Source organism: Peromyscus maniculatus, chromosome 4 (assembly GCF_049852395.1).
Source record: "Peromyscus maniculatus bairdii isolate BWxNUB_F1_BW_parent chromosome 4, HU_Pman_BW_mat_3.1, whole genome shotgun sequence".
Lineage (NCBI taxonomy): Eukaryota > Metazoa > Chordata > Mammalia > Rodentia > Cricetidae > Peromyscus > Peromyscus maniculatus.
In genome coordinates, this window is record NC_134855.1 from 85,938,770 (window position 1) to 85,949,034 (window position 10,265).

Sequence of the window (10,265 nt, forward strand, 5' to 3'; positions counted from 1 at the left end):
CAGTTAGCAAGAAACCTGCCACGGCCATACAGTTTGTAAGCAATATAAGTCTCTGTGTTTACTTGGTTGGGTCTGAGCGGCTGTGGTACTGGCAAGTGACAGAGATTTGTCCTGACTGTGGGCAAGGCAGGAAAACTCTAGCTACACCTATTAATCTATCAGCATATTCTAATGTAAAAGGTAGAATAAAATAAAACCAAAATACTAATTTCTTTGTAAACATTTTTTCTTATTTGGAAAGTCATACATGCTCAATGTAAAAAAATGTGCAAGCCTGTGGAAATCCACAAAGATACTTACCATCTAGAAAAAGACTGTCACTCAAGACAAGCCAACGTTCTGAAATAACAAAAGGCTCGTCAATATTCTTTTCATATGTCAGTGAACCAGTCCCAAGTATATTGCCACAGCTACTCCCTTTATCTTACAACTAAACCAGTATTTCCTGTACCCTAAATCATTCCTGGGCAGGTACAAAACAGCCAGAGACCAACTTCCTAGTACATAGCCCATGAAATTCCGAAGATTAGCCAATATCAAAGTGTTCACATTTTCACAAAATGCTCCACTTCACATTTTCCACATAATCTCCAACAAAAGATTTGACCTAGATCTCCTTGCTTCTACCTCTGCCTTCTGTCAAATCCTGGTTCTCCCTCTGTGGTCTTTCACAGTGTGGCATGCTTCCTTCTCTTAAGTTATAAATCTTTGTATAACTGGCCACTCCCTGCTATCACTCAGTCACTTTTCATAAACTAAGAGCATTGAAACATAGTGGCAAGTACTATGAAAGCAATACAGTGGCCCAAACTGGCCAGCTCAGTTACCACCCAGACCCACATTCTGGGCCTTGGGTTGGCCCACCCTAACATCCACCCCATCTGTGACCCCTGGAACACAAGAAGGGACTGGTCCTGCAGAATGATACAGGCAGGATCCCCATGACTGAGGCAAAAGCAAGACACCAGAAAGGAATTTTGGTGAGGGGCTGGTGATAATGGTGTGCTAGAGGACTGGGGCCTTGAGCCAGATCCATGACTCGTTGAAATGAATATTTGTAGGTGGGGCTGATTGGACCACGGGGTTGTGCTGGCTGTGTGGCTCACCATAGCTCCCAATGCCACCAGAATGGGCTTTGTAAAGGTGTTGGAGAGATGGAAAAGACGAAGGAGCAAGGTGTTTTTCTTGTTTGTTTTTAATTAATTTTGGGGTTTGTAGGGAACACTGCAGGAGTGTGGGGAGATATGGAGGGATGGGGTGGGGGAGGGATTGGGGTGCACGATGTGAAATTCCCAGAGTCAATGAAGAATTATGTTACATACACACACACACACACACACACACACACACACACACACACACACACACACGCTATAAGGACAATCTGAAGGATGCTATTTCAGCATAATAACAAGGAAATAATTCTCTCAGGAGATGGAATTGGCTGAGACCAAAATACCTTAGTTGGTTGGTCCTAGTCACTTTTTCGTTGCTGTTATAAAGTACCCAAACAAGAACTATAGGCAGTTAATTGATGCTAAGAGATAGAAAACCAGTCTTCTCCAAGGATGAGCTCTCTGATAGGCTATCCAATTCCATGTGGTCATCCTTAAACACATACATGTGCAACACTAAATGGACTTAACAGGAATGTGAAGTGGAAACAATCTCAGCACAGTACTCGTGTAAGAAGTTATATACAAAATAAAAAATTTAAAAAATTTAAAGATAATAAATGTCAGATGTTTAAAAGGAGGGGAATGCTCTGACAAATGCAACTTGAGGAAGAAAGGGTTTATTTTACAGTTCCAAGGGAATACACTCCGACACTATAGGAAAGATAGACATCAGACAGGAACATGAAGCTGAATGGCTATATTGCATCTGCACTTCGGATATAGAGAATACACAGGAAGAAGTGGGGCTGGCCTGTAGCTGTGGAGGCTCAAGCCTGCCTCCAGTGACCCACTTCCTGCAGTTCTACACAACCTTCTCAAAGAGTGGCAGCTGCAGAAAACCATGTTCAATCATGTGATCCTATGGGGGACACTTCATATTCAAACCACAGTAACCACATTCTGGAGGGAGCAAGCCGTACAAAGAATTTTCTGATAGGGAGCAAGTGCAAAAATCCTGAGGCAAACCTAGATTTAATTGTTCATTGAAGAGAGGGGTCGGGATGACAGAGGCAGAGTGGGACAGAAAGGAGAGGTGAGTGGGACAAAGGTTATGAAGGGCCTCGATGTAAAGCAGGCCAGGCACACATGCAAATAAGCATGGCAATGTGTGACCATCTCAGTCTCTGGAGACCCTAAGCTGGCAAATTAAAAAATTCAACCTCTGGTGCAGTTCCAGGAACCATGACTTAGCCAGGAGTGACAATTCTGAATGCACTAGTCTTTGATTACAATCTTTTAAATTGTAGTCTTTCTTTTCTTTCATAAAGCTGTATTTAATAAAAGACAAATATTACAGTTTATTCCATACAAGCAAAAACCAACTGTAAGGTGTGTATACCTTTGTGACATGTGGGCTTATGGTAAAAAGCTGGGGACAGGGATAAGACAATTCTTAATAAAATCTTGATGTCCAGTTTACCAACTGTTGGATTCAGAGCCAGCTCATGAATCATGATTCCCAAGCTGGGCCTGAATTCTAATTAGAATGAAAACCAAGTAGATTAGCCCTGACAGCTTTATATTAGGTCACGTGAAGAAAGATGCATTCACCATTTCACTGTGGTATATCACAACAACGTTTTTTACAATGTTTTACCTGCTAAGTTCATGAGCATATTTACTTTTAAAATTCAAAAAACAGACTATCGGTTTTATAAATTTCCTTTTCCTTTTAACATAAAATATTTTTTCTTGAGCAAAGTTGGCCTGTAGTTTTACTCAGATATATAGGTGTGGGGGTAAAGTTTATCAAAAATGAAACCAAGCTGTACACTTGGGGCTATTGAATTTAATACAATTATTATTATCAGGATACTGTTCTGTAGCTGCTAATATTTCCCAAATTTTATAGACTAAGAAACTAGATCTCAGAAAGTTCAAGTTATTAGCCAAGGACTAATAACTTAAGATTTGGTTGCTTGGTGGACTGGGAACTCATCAGGAGTGTCAGACATTAGCCTTCACTGCCTGTCAAACCACATCCCCTCCTTGAGTACCATTTAACTATCTATCTATGGAGCAGGGGCAGGGCGACCCCACCTTCTCAGTTCTGGTCAGAACAGAGGATACAAATAATAGCTTGAGAAGGACTTTGTACATGGTAGTTTAAATATGAGAAAATGACACCTATACTATCCACTGTAGGGCCCAGAGAACACTGTAGAAGATGGGGAGGCAAGAACGTAAGAGCTTAAAGATAGGAAATAAGAGTTATAAAATTTCCTGAGCAAGACACAGTCGTTGGACAATGAACTTACGGCCTCTATGGATGACTGCCTGGATCTGCCCATGAGTTGGGACATCAAAAATCAGGCACGGATGGAGGAGGGACTTGGGGTGTGCCTTATGCCTCCCTGAGGAAAAAAAATAATTTAAAATATTTATTGTACACCATATTTAGGGAGCAGGGAACAATTGCCTTTATTTATGTATTCATGAATGATGACCTCAAACTCCAGTGTATAGTTCTACTACACTGGTCACACAGATGGCCCTGATTAAAGGAAAGGGGTCATAAAACAAAATCAAAAGTCATAAATCTGAGCAAGGTAGACTAGGAGGGAACAGTGGGGTTGATAGAGGATGGAACTGGGGTAAGAGAAGGTGAGTGGAGAGACTAATCGGAAAGCATTACATACATGTATAAAATTGTCAAACAACAAAATCAGTTTAAAGGAAACAAGAAATGAAAGAAAAGCTCACATTGTGGTGTGCCTGATCTAGTTAACACACTGCACTTCAGTAGCAAGTGAACGCTTTGGTGATCCTGAGCAGGAACTTTGTGAGCATCAACTCTGCTGACATTTTCCTTTCTATATACATGGGTTTGAGACAAAGAAATTCCTATTAGACAACAATACCATCTTAAACGAGTATATGTTGATGTCGAAATCAACAATAAGACGTATTTTTCTACAGTGCAATCTCTCTGTAATATATTTTCTTCACAATACATTCCATGTATAATTCCCCTAACACGTTTCTTCAAGATAAAAGTAGCCATAGCAATCCATCAAATATTAGGCTTGTGTATATTGAACAGGTACACACTCTACCAACATCAGATGAACTCAGCATCACACAGCAACAATAATTAAAGAACAAGAGGTCATGAATTTGAGATGAAATTGGGGGACAGGAGGAGTTGAAGTGGGAGGGAGTAGAAATTCTCAAAAGAAATTATGTTTAAAGATAGTCATTCTACACCCTATCTCAAAAAGAAGAGCAAGCTCCTTGAAATGTGGAAACACTTTAATATCATGATTATAGAAAAGGGGTATAAATAATTTTTTACATAGTGCAAGGAAAACACAGGAAAAGGAAATAGAATGGAGGCAGAGTTTGCATTGTGGATATATGTGCTTTAAAGCTCTTTATTGACATACTCCTGAGAGGTGGAAAAACTAGACTCGTGTGTGTGTGTGTGTGTGTGTGTGTGTGTGTGTGTGTGTGTGTGTGTGTGTAAGTATTTTATTAATTAAGGAATTGAGGAATTTTAAAATAAAAAATTTTTAATTAAGGAATTTTTTTATTCATTTTACATACCAACCATAAATCCCCATCTCTTCCTCCTCTCAGGCCTCATTCCCCTCAGCCCAACCCCCCCATTCCATCTCCAACAAGGTATGGCCTCTTTAGGGGAGTCAGCAGAGCCTGGTACATTCAGTAGAGGCAGATCTAAGCCCCTCTCCCTGCACCAAGGTTATGAAAAGTGTCCCACCATAGGTAGTGGGCTCCAAAAAGCCAGCTCAGACGCCAGGGATGGATCCTGATCCTCTGGCCAGGGGACTCCTTAAGCTACACAACGCTCTCAGTTATGCAGAGGGCCTAGTCCAGTCCCATGGAGGCTCCACGGCTGTTGGTCTAAACTTCATGAGATCCCACTAGTTTGGTTTGGTTATCTTAGTAGGTTTCCCTATCATGATCTTGATGCCCCTTACTCATAGAATCCTTCTTCTCTCTCTTTGGCTGGACTACTGAAGCTCAGCTTGGTGCTTGGCTGTGGATCTCTGAATCTGCCTCCATCAGTTAATGGATGAAAGCTCTATGATGACAGTTAGGGTATTCACTGATCTGATTACTGGGGTAAGCCAGTTCAGGCACCCTCTCCACTATTACTGGTAGTCTAAGCTGGGGGTCATCCTCGTGGATTCCTGGGAACTTCCCTAGCACCCAGTTTCTCCCTATCCCCATGATATCTCCCTCTATAATGCTATCTCTTTCATTGCTCTCCCACTCTGTCCCTGTTCCAGGTTAACCATCCTGTTTTTTCATATTCTCATCCCCCATGCCCTACCCTCCATTGCCCACCTCTCCTCCCCAGTTTACTCATGGAGATCTCATCTATTTCCCCTTCCAAGAGCTATCCATGCATCCCTCTCAGGGTACACCTTATTAGCTAGCTTCTCTGGAGCTGTGCATTGTAGTCTGGTTATCCTTTGCTTCACATCTAGTATCCACTTATGAGTGAGTACATACCATGTTTGTCCTTCTGAGTCTAGGTTTCCTCACTCAGGGTGATATTTTCTAGTTCCACCCATTTGCCGGCAAATTTCATGATGTCATTGTTTTTCACTGCTGAGTAGTAATCCATTGTGTATATGTATCACATTTTCTTTACCCATTCTTCAGTTGAGGGGCATCTAGGTTGTTTCCACATTCTGGCTACTAGGAATAATACTGCTATGAACATAGTGGAGCATGTGTCCTTTTGGTATGACTGAGCATTCCTTAGGTATATGCTCAAGAGTAATATTGATGAAGATTGATTCACAATTTTCTGAGAAACTGCCATACTGATTTCCAAATTGGTGGTACAAGTTTGCACTCCCACCAACAGTGGAGGAATGTTCCCTTTGCTCCACATCCTCTGCAACATAAGCTGTCTTCAGTGTTTTTGATCTTAGCCATTCTGACAGGTTTAAGATGGTATCTCAGAGTTGTTTTGCTTCGCATTTCCCTGATGACTAAGGATCTTGAGCAATTCCTTAAATGTTTTCCAGCCATTTGAGATTCTTCTATTAAAAATTCTGGATTTAGCTGTAGCCCATTTTTTTAATTGGATTGTTTGATATTTTGATGTCTAGTTTCTTGAATTCTTTATATACTTTGAATATCAGCCCTCTGTCAAATGTGGGATTGGTGAAGATCTTTTCCCATTCTGTAGGCTGTTGTTTTGCTTATTTATCATGTCCTTTGCCTTACAGAAGCTTCTCAGTTTCATGTGATCCCAGTCATTAATTGTTGCTCTCAGTGTCTGTGCTACTGGTGTTATATTCAGGAAATGGTCTCCTGTGCCAATGTATTCAAAGCTACTTTCTCTTCTATCAGATTCATTGTAACTGGATTCATGTTGAGGACTTTAATCCACTTGGACTTGAGATTTGTGCAAGGCGATAGATAAGGATCTATATGCAATCTTCTACATATTGACATCCAATTATGCCAGCACCATTTGTTGGAGATGCTTTCTTTTTTCCATTGTACACTTTTGGCTTCTTTGTCAAAAATCAGGTGTTCATAGGTGTGTGGATTAATGTTAGGTTCTTCAATTTGATTCCATTGGTCCACATGTTAGTTTTTATGCCAATATCAAGTTGTTTTTATTACTATAGCTCTATAGTAGAGCTTAAGGTCAGGGATGGTGATGCCTCCAGAGACTGCTTTATTGTGCAGGACTGTTTTAGCTCTCCTGGGTTTTTTGTTTTTCCATATGAAGTTGAGTATTGTTCTTTTGAGGTCTGTGAAAAATTGTGTTGGAATTTGATGGGGATTGGATTGAATCTATAGATTGCTTTTGGTAAGATTACTATTTTTACTATGTTAATCATACCTATCCATGAGCATGGGAGATCTTTGCATTTTCTGATATCTTCTTCAGTTTTTTTCTTCAGAGACTTAAAGTTCTTGTCATACAGGTCTTTCACTTGCTTAGAGTTACCCCAAGGTATTTTGTATTATTTATGGCTATTGTACAAGGTAATGTGTAGATGAATTTCTAAATCATCTTATTAAATAAAAAACATGGAGCCAAATATAGGGCTTAAGCCTTAGAGAAATCAGGGAATTAGGGAGAGCTACCAGCCAACCTTACCTCACTAACTCTGTAGCTTCCAAATGTGAGCCACTTCCTGTCTACCCATGCTTTTATGTGTCTTGCTTTTCTGCCAACTGATTGGCTCTTAGCCCAGATACCTCACTTCCTTGTCACTGTCTGTCTATACAGACCTCCAGGTTTCTATGGTTGGTACTTGAATTAAAGCATGTGTCACTATGCTTGGCTCTGCTCACTGGTATGGCCTTGAACACACAGAGACCTTGCCTGTTAAGTGATTGGATTAAGGGCATGTGCTGCCTGACTTTGTTTACTTAAAATGGCTGGCCTTTCCCCCCTGATCTCCAGGCAACCTTTATTTATCAAAGCACAAATAAAATATCACCACATTTCAGCACAAATAAAATATCACCACAGTAATGTTTCCCTGATTTCTTTCTCAGCCCATTTATCATTTATATATAGGAGAGCTACTGATTTTTTTTAGTTAAACTTGTATTCTGTCACATTACTGAGGGTGTTTATCAGCTGTAGGAGTTCTCTGGTAGAATTTTTGGGGTCACTTATATATACTATCATATAGTATGTAAATAATGAAAGTTTGACTTCTTCCTTTCCAATTTTTATCACTTTGTTCTCCTTTTGTTGTCTTATTGCTCTAGCTAGGACTTCAAGTACTATATTGAATGGAGAGTGGACAGCCTTGTCTTGTTCCTGATTATAGTGGAATTGTTTTGAGTTTCTCTCCATTTAATTTGTTGACTGTCGGCTTGCTATAAATTGCCTTTATTATGTTTATGTATATTCCTTGTATTCCTGATCTCTCCAGGACCTTTATCATGAAGGGGTGTTGGATTTTTGTCAAAGGCTTTTTTAGCATCTAATGAGATGATCATGTGTGTTTTTTTCTTTCAGTTTGTTTATATGGTGTATTGCATTGACAGATTTCATATGTTGAACCAACCTTGCATCTCTGGAATGAAGCCTACTTAGTCATGATGGATAATTCTTTTGACGTGCTCTTGGATTCAGTTTGCCAGTATTTTATTGAATATTTTTGCATCAATGTTCATGAGGGCAATTGATCTGTAATTCTCTTTCTTTGTTGCATCTTTGTCTGGTTTGGGTATCAGGGTAACTGTAGCTTCATAAAAAGTTTGGCAAGGTTCTTTTTGTTTTTATTGTGTGGAACAATTTGAAGAGTATTGGTATTAGCTCTTCTTTTAAATTCTGGTAGAGAATTCTGTGCTGAAATCATCTGGTCCTGAGCTTTTTTTTTTTTTTTTTTTTTGGCGGGGGGGGGGGGGTGTAGCTGGAGAGTTTTCTCTCCGGGTCCCGCCAAGCCCTGGCAGTCCGACAGCCCACTTACAAAATAAACACACAGACGCTTATATTATTTAAACTGTTTGGCCTAATGGCTCAGGCTTCTATCTATCTAGTTCTTACATCTTAAATTAATCCATTTCTATAAATCTATACCTTTCCACGTGGCTCATGGCTTACCAGTATCTTCACATGCTGCTTGTCATGGCAGCGGCTGGCAGTGTCTCCCTCCGCCTTCCTGTTCTCTCAATTCTCCTCTCTGTTAGTCCCATCTATACTTCCTACCTGGTTACTGGCCAATCATTATTTTATTTATTGACCAATCAGAGCAACACATTTGACATACAGACCATCCCACGGGGTGGTAGGGGGGGACTTTAAATGACTGTTTCTATTTCCTTAGGGGTTATAGGTCTATTTGAATTGTTTATCTGGTCTTGATTTAATTTTGGTATGTGGTACCTATCCAGAAAATTGTCCATTTTTTTCAGATTTTCCAATTTTGTGGAGTACAGGTTTTTGAAGAATGACCTGGTGATTCTCTGGATTTCCTCATTGTCTGTTGTTATGTTTTTCTTTTTATTTCTGATTTTGTTAATTTGGATGTTCTCTCTCTGCCTTTTGGTTAGTTTGGATAAGGGCTTTTCTAGCTTGTTGATTTTTCTCAAAGAACCAACCCTTTGTTTTATTGATTCTTTATATTGTTCTCTTTGTTTCTATTTTATTGATTTCAGGCCTCAATTTGATTCCTCTTCCTCTTCTATTCCTCTTGGGTGAGTTTGCTTCTTTTTGTTCTAGAGCTTTTAGGTGTGCTGTTAACTTCCTAGTGTGAGATTTCTGCAACTTCTTTAGGTGGGCATTTAGTGCTATGAATTTTCCTCTTAGCACTGCTTTCATACTGTCCCATTAGTCTGGGTATGTTGTACATTCATTTTCATTGAATTCTAAGAAGTTTTTAATTTCTTTATTTCTTCCATGGCCTGTAGCTAGAGTTTTCCTGCCTTGCCCACAGTCAGGACAAATCTCTGTCACCTGCCAGTCCCACAGTCGCTCAGACCCAACCAAGTAAACACAGAGACTTATATTGCTTACAAACTGTATGGCCGTGGCAGGCTTCTTGCTAACTGTTCTTATAGCTTAAATTAATCCATTTATATAAATCTATACCTTGCCACATGGCTTGTGGCTTACCGGTGTCTTCACATGCGGCTTGTCATGGTGGCGGCTAGCAGTTTCTCTCTGCCTCAGCCTTCTGCTTCCCAGAATTCTCCTCTCTCCTTGTCCCACCTACTTCCTGCCTGGCCACTGGCCAATAAGTGTTTTATTTATTGACCAATCAGAACAATTTGACATACAGACCATCCCACAGCAATGGCCCATTGGTGATTCAACTGGGCATTATTCAGTTTCCATGAGATTGTAGGCTTTCTTTTATTTTTGTTGTTGTTGAAATCTAACTTGAAGCCATGGTGGTCCAATAAAAAACAAGAGGTTATTTCTTTTCTTTTCTTTTCTTTCTTTCTTTCTTTCTTTCTTTCTTTCTTTTTTTTTTTTTGTATCTGTTGAGATTTGCTTTGTGACTGAGTATGTGGTCAATTTTAGAGAAGGTTCCATGGGGTGCTAAGAAGAAGGTATATTCTTCTGTGTTAGAGTGAAATGTTCTATAGGTATCTATTAAGTCCATTAGAGTCATTACATGTGTTAGATCC

At 39.8% G+C, this 10,265-nt stretch overlaps 1 long non-coding RNA gene across 1 annotated transcript in view; it reads right to left on the reverse strand.

The window, feature by feature from the left end:
• The window catches only part of LOC143272731 (uncharacterized), a 48,003-nt gene extending 38,155 nt beyond the window's left edge, over positions 1-9,848 (reverse strand). The window contains exons 1-2 of the long non-coding RNA XR_013050341.1: positions 9,748-9,848; positions 3,437-3,532 (exon numbers count right to left, since the gene is read on the reverse strand). This is a non-coding gene — a long non-coding RNA (uncharacterized LOC143272731). The remainder of the gene's footprint in view (positions 1-3,436; positions 3,533-9,747) is intronic.
• Positions 9,849-10,265: the final 417 nt, after the last annotated feature.